The following is a 6822-nucleotide window of genomic DNA, read 5'->3' on the forward strand; positions in this document are numbered from 1 at the left end:
TTATTTTCAAACAAAAAAAAATAAACTTGTTCACAGATGTATGTGGACCCAAATAATGCGAAAAATAAGCATCAACATTTTTTTAAAGCTTCTGGCACTCATAATATTCCCGAGAAAGAACTGACTGTAACTTCTCTTTCAGGTCACTTTTTGGAGATATGTTCTTTGACGCTGAATCAGCTTTTCCATTAAATGGGAAGCTTAAGGGTAAAAGTTAGGCAATCAACCAGTGGCGTAGCATCCATGACGCGAAGGAAATCAATGAACCCGGGCCCACGACCATTAGGGGGCCCACAGCCGGTGGCGTATCAGCAATGGCGCAAAGGGGTTGATTGCACTTGGGCCCATGTCTCTTGACCAGTTGAGGCTCACGAGAGATGTTACTAAAGAAAAAATATCGTATAGATGTATAGATCTGAAGAGCTCCTTGAAAATATCTTAAACGCTGTATGAAACTTTATATTAGGTTTAAAACAATAACCCGTGTTTTAAGCTAGAGTTAATGTACCAACGGCTTGGATTACTTTAATGTAAATATCTGCTTTCCACCAGGTTTATTGTGATGGTGGTTGCCCTTACTGTACGTTTGAGGGAACTACTGTTGCCATTGATAGTATTATTATTAATGGGAGGGGAGAGGGAGAGAGAGAGAGAGAGAGTTTGGTTTAGAAAATGTTGATGTTTTATACAGAAAAATAAGGAAGGGGGCGGAGTAACAATACAATTAAGTCTATAGGGACTCTATAGGGAAAGCCCTGGTGGTCACGAATTAATATTTCGCCACATCTGCTAATTATTCAATTTTCTTAAAGCTTTATTTGTTTCTTTTATTTGGTGTATTTAAAATACCCAATATGAACTCATTTAATGTTTAGATGAAATATACTAATCTCTAGTGTATATTTAAATATCATAATAATAAGGTGTTTGATCCTAATCACTTGGAATTAACATTTAGAAAAATAATGGACTTTAGGGTAGAGAATTATCTAGTTTGATTTTCATATACCTGTATAATGCTCATGTAGTTTTTCAGAAATAGGGTGTTGGGGGGTCAGGGATATCTGATATTGTGTTGATTGTTCTGGAGTAGAGTATACTTGTATCATTTTTCTGTCTTTAGGGGGTTCATTGGTTAGGTAGTATGTCTTTGATATTAAATAATATTTCTATTACTGTTATTATATTTTTAGGTTAATCACTTTTCAATTGTTTATGATTTAATACTTGTGAATTATGGTAACTTACAAATAAAAACATATTAAAAAGAAAAAAAAACACAAAAGAGGCAAGATGGCCCATAAAAGAGGCATATAAAGCCCCAAAAAGAGGCAAAGAAAAGAGGCATAAGGCCCAAGGATTCCTATGATGATAAAGCTAAAACTGAATAGCGCAAATTCTGAGGTTTCCTTTAAAAAAAAATTATTTAAATATCAGTGATATGTTAAAATGTTTGTCTTATTGTGAATTAAATTAAAATCCGAATAAAAAAAAGTCAGAGATTTAAGCTAACAAATGTCATTTTAAAATTTTTTATCCGATCCGACAAAGTAGATCTTGTCAAATAGAGTAAGTCCTCATCGCATTGTTTTGTCGTCTGCTGTAGTGTGTACAAAATTGAAACAACAGAATACAAAAAAAAAGGAGATGAAATCTAAACAAAAGAAACAAATAATATTAAATATTAAGCAAGCAAATGAAAGATACTACGTTACACAGGTATTAGTGCTTGTGTTATTACAACGACTGGTGAAACCGAATTAGAGAGCAGGTTTATAACAAAGATCTAGAAGCTAGAGAGATGTCTACATTGATCATGGAATAGTGTCATTCTCTGACCAATGCTTAGTATCTGGTTCATTGTTTTAAAAAAAAAGTTAACACCATTATATTTATACAAAAGAATGTAACCAGGCTTTATTTAAAATTGCTATGAATATTGAAATTTGACAGGAAAACAAAACCCCACAGATTGAAAACTAGATAATAGACCTGTTGGGTGGTGCAGTTCTGACCAAAATACCGTTACTGTATAAGGTCAAATCCTCGCCATTGTTCTATTCATTAGTGAGAGTACTCAAGACATACCAAAAGTTGATCAAATTAGAATTTTGTGTTTAGTGATCTCCGATGTGGAAATACCCAAAGAAATAATTAGAGAGTCTATATTTTCATATGTGTGAGAACTGCAGAATTGGCTGAACCAATGCTCCAAGTAATGAATAATCCCCATATAATCTTAAATAAACTGCGAGGCTAAAGATATACTGGTGTTTCCAAATATGAGTGGATAGTATAATGGCCTTCGGGCAATGCTCACTGTGCTAAACACAACTTAAACTTGGTCTTAAATGATTCCGTCAGCTATGTTAAAGACGTTGCAGATATCTAGGACTTGGTTCAAAATATGTATGTGGGTTGTTTTTTTTTGCTCACAACATCTCAAGATGGGCGCGTCTTGAATACAATAGGGAGAGCATAGGACACACTAAACCTGTTGTCCACAAGCTGGTCCTCAAGGAATGATAGTCTCCAACAGCAATGAGATTCAGATAGTTTGATGTCCTAAACCTGTTAATACAAACTACTTTGTGTTCCTCAAAGGAAAAAGAACGCCTGGAAACTGCATCATTTAGAGGAAAATTAGAAACATTCTATAACGTTGTTCTGCTTATTGTTGAGTACAAAATTGTAAGCACAGTCAGAGTTGTGTCCAAAATGTTTGAAAGTGAGCAGCATGACCTACATAAAACAGAAAGTCAACTGAAGAAGATCAAGATTGAAGTAAATCATTGGAGAAATGACTTTTAGAGAGTAATAAAAGAGACTACTGAAGTAGCTCGATCTTGGGGTTTTGATACAGTTTTTTGTTTGCTGTACACCATTGCGGAACGTTGCAAGAAAATGAGATGAGCCTACCACTAACTACTGGGAAAAAATCATTCAAATTTAAGATTTAAGAGAAGACTTTCAAAATCAACGTATTTTACAGAACTATCATTGTTATTGTTTCACAATTACTTGACAGATTTCATGGACATGGAAAAATTGTCATCATGTATGAGTCGTTAATGCCCAGTTTCATTTCAAGTGCAAACGACAATTATGACCACAAAAAAAAAATAATAACATATGATGCCACCTTTCTCCTAATCGTATTTGACCCTGATGATATTGCCATAGGATATTTTTCAGGGATGCAATCCTCTAAAGAAGCCTTTCATAACAACATATCAAGTCTGTCCGAGATTTGCAGTTTTTTATCATAAACAGCTACATTTTGGCTGTTTTTATCATAGACAATAACATTTTATCATAAAGTTTTCCAAACATTTTCACAGCATGCATCTTATGTATCACTTTGTCTGTATCAATTTGTTCAGTTTTCGAAATTAAGTTTGCTTCACTTTGTGTTCTTTCCAATGAGCGAGAAACAGCCAAAAGTTTAGAAATAGATGCACTGGTTACTGACTTCACTATTTGATGGCCAGAAAAATGGTTCATGTATTTACTTTTAAATTTTACTGTTAAATGATGGAAGTAGAATTAGATTATAGTTTGTATCAATATTTCAAAGTTTTCAACTAGAAGTGTTTTAGTACCATGTAAATGTGTAGAATGTAGTCCTAACTGAATGTAGCCCTAACTGAATGTAGTCCTAACTGAATTCCTAACTGAATGTAGCCCTAACTGAATGTACTCCTAACTGAATGTAGTCCTAACTGAATGAAACGTAATGACATTGTTACTAATTACTTATAAAAAGAAAGGTACACTACTTGAATTGGAATGTCTTTTGGTAAATGTATTGATACATTCAAATTACACAATTGTTTTGTCTCACTTTACATTCATCTTATCTTATGTATCACATTTGTTTCAGCACCTAGCTTCAACTCTATGTGTACGTTCACAGCTTAATTGCTCATACCCACTGAAGCTTCTATATGTAATGTATTTATGTTGTCCACTTGTCGTTAGGAGAGATACACAATTAGATAGAGCCATTGTTTGTCTTATACATGCCTAACGGCTGTCAGTGTCGGCTCTATTGAAGTTGTTAGTGAACGGATGCTGCGAGGTGGGGAAGGGGCTAGATAAGGCTTGTGACCTTTGACCACTGGGGTGGTAATTGGCATACGGGCGAAATGACTCTGGATCAGAAGAATGTTTATTGGTCATTCCGATGGTCTAGAGTCTAGAGCGTTATCGCTAGGCGGTGGTGTCGAATCCAGTCACAGGTTCGAGCCTCGGTCGGCGCATTCCCTTATTTTCGTAGCATTTTAATTCACTACTTTCTTTCTTAAAAACTTGGTCCCTGGTGCTGCTATTAATTTATGTCTAATATATGTATGTATCACATTTGTTTCAGCACCTAGCTTCAACTCTGTTTACGTTCACAGCTAAATTGAAACTAGTAATTAATTATGTCAAAGATGGTTGGCCAAAGTTGAAAACTCAAGTTCATGAACAGTAAAAGTGTATAGGGCATTTAAAGACAATATTCATGAAGAGAATATTGTTTTATGAGAACAGAATTGTGATTCCTTCAAGTATGAGAAATGAAGTTCTTGACAAGTTGCACACAGGTCATTTTGGTCTTGAGAAAACCAGATCGAAGGCAAGACAGAGTGTGTTTTGGACAGGATTGTCCAAAGATATTTTTTCGACAATAATGAAATGCTCAACATGTGCAACGTTCAAAAGAAATAATGTGAAAGAAAAATTGTTACCTCATGCTGTACCAGACAGACGTAGGACGTAATCATCATCTTTTTTGAAGTAACGTCTGTATTATATAAGATAAGAGACCATGGAAAAAGGTTGCGACAGATTTGTTTGAATGGCAGAACAATGACTACTTGCTAGTTATTGACTATTTCTCCAAAATACCCTGAAATAAAACGACTGGAGAACAGCAGAATGTGTTATCAGGGCACTGAAAGGTATTTTTACTTGACATGGCATACCAGAAGAAATAGTGAGCGACAATATGCCATTCAGCAGCTATCATTATAGAGAGTTTGCTTATGAATGGGGTTTCAAGATAACCACATCAAGCTCCAGGTACCCTCAATCTAATGGTGTTTGTTGGTATCGTAAAACAGATATTCAACAGAGCATACAAAAGTGGGAAAGCTATGCTCGAGGATAGAAATACTCCGATAAGCGGACTGCCTTATTCACCATCACAACTGCTGATGAGTAGAAGACTCAGGGACATCATTCCTACTGATCTTAAACTATTGAAACCATCGGTACCTGAAAATGCAGAGACATTACTCAAAGAATGACAGATGAAAAGCAAAGGGAAGTACTATGCTCATGCAAGATTACCTAAAGATTATTCTGTCGGAGAGAGAGTACGAATTTTTATAGGACAAACATTCATTATCCAGATCATAAAGACAAACGATGGAAAAACCTACAGACGAAATCCACGCTTTTTAAACAAGAGTTTCGAAGAAGACATCTCTGGGTACTATAATACCGATGAAGACAACAAACAGCAAACAGTTGGAACAAACGAAACAGTTATAGACCAACGTCTAGACAACTTGTGCCAATCAAGACAACCAGAAGTGGTCGAGTTGTTTAAGTTCCTAGAAGATATCAATCTTAAGAACACTAAAAGAAAGGATGTGCTAATATGTTTATATTACGTCATTGTTTGTTGTGAATGTTTTTGTGAGAAAGTATTTAAAATGATAGTCTTTAATGTCTACTTATATAAACACAAAGCCTCTAATATTATTATTGTTATTATTAACGTCTACAGTATATGAATTTCTCTGTGAAAACAGAACGGGAAAAAAAAAGGGGGGGGGGGGATGGAGACTGATTGCATATAAAAGATTTCTAAGTATAATTGGAAAAAAAATTAGATGAGTTTTGATCCCAAATAAAAACAAAGAATCGTATAATTAAGGTAAACAATGTCACGTCTTTGTATTTCAAGGCATCCTTGATCACCGACATACCTGGGATGGGCTGGCAGAAGAAAAACGCCAGAGAAGAAAAGCAAGGCAAACGACACTAGCTCCAGCTGGAACAACCTGCCCAGTGTGCGGCCGAACATTCCGGACTCACATAGGTCTCACCAGCCACATGAGGAGGCATAAAACCCCAGTGCAAAGCCCTCAGCCCCCTGGATGACAAAGTGGTCATCATCGAACCACGAAGGACGAACTACACATATATACCTGGGATGGTATCACGAACTTCCAATGAAGACATCATTATATATATGCATAGGCAACTGTTTACTGTATTGGTTACCTTAGTTTACATCAGGGCTATTTGATTCATGTGATGAGGACACTTCTAACCCATTCAACGTATCTAACACTCAAGCTCACCTGCCGCTAGAGCCAAATCAACTCCTCTTAATTAAAAGCTATAAAACCTAAAACAACACCTCTAATGATTGCGCTAAAGAAATGATAATGATTTTTATCGTTGGGAAAAAAATTACTAGCTTTTGTTCGAAACTGCCAAAAGCTTGGGTGGTCGCAGGTCAGTGGTGAGCAGGGGGCGGACTGGGTGTCAAAATCGGCAAGGGCATTTCTATACCATTCGGCCCAAAACTTGAATATCATATAACGGGCATCCAATTCTAATTCTAGCTGACCTAAAAATCATTTTGTTAAGTTTGACAATGTATCGATAACTATACGCGTGCATACATTAACTCTATATCTTTATATGAAATCTAGGACTTATGTTGCTTTGTAATGGCTAAGTATGTAGAGGCTCTTCAAGGATGAAGCCTACTACGGCTGTTGGCTATTACATTATTTCGGAAAATGTGATCGATTAAAT

Source organism: Biomphalaria glabrata, chromosome 13, assembly GCF_947242115.1.
Source record: "Biomphalaria glabrata chromosome 13, xgBioGlab47.1, whole genome shotgun sequence".
NCBI lineage: Eukaryota > Metazoa > Mollusca > Gastropoda > Planorbidae > Biomphalaria > Biomphalaria glabrata.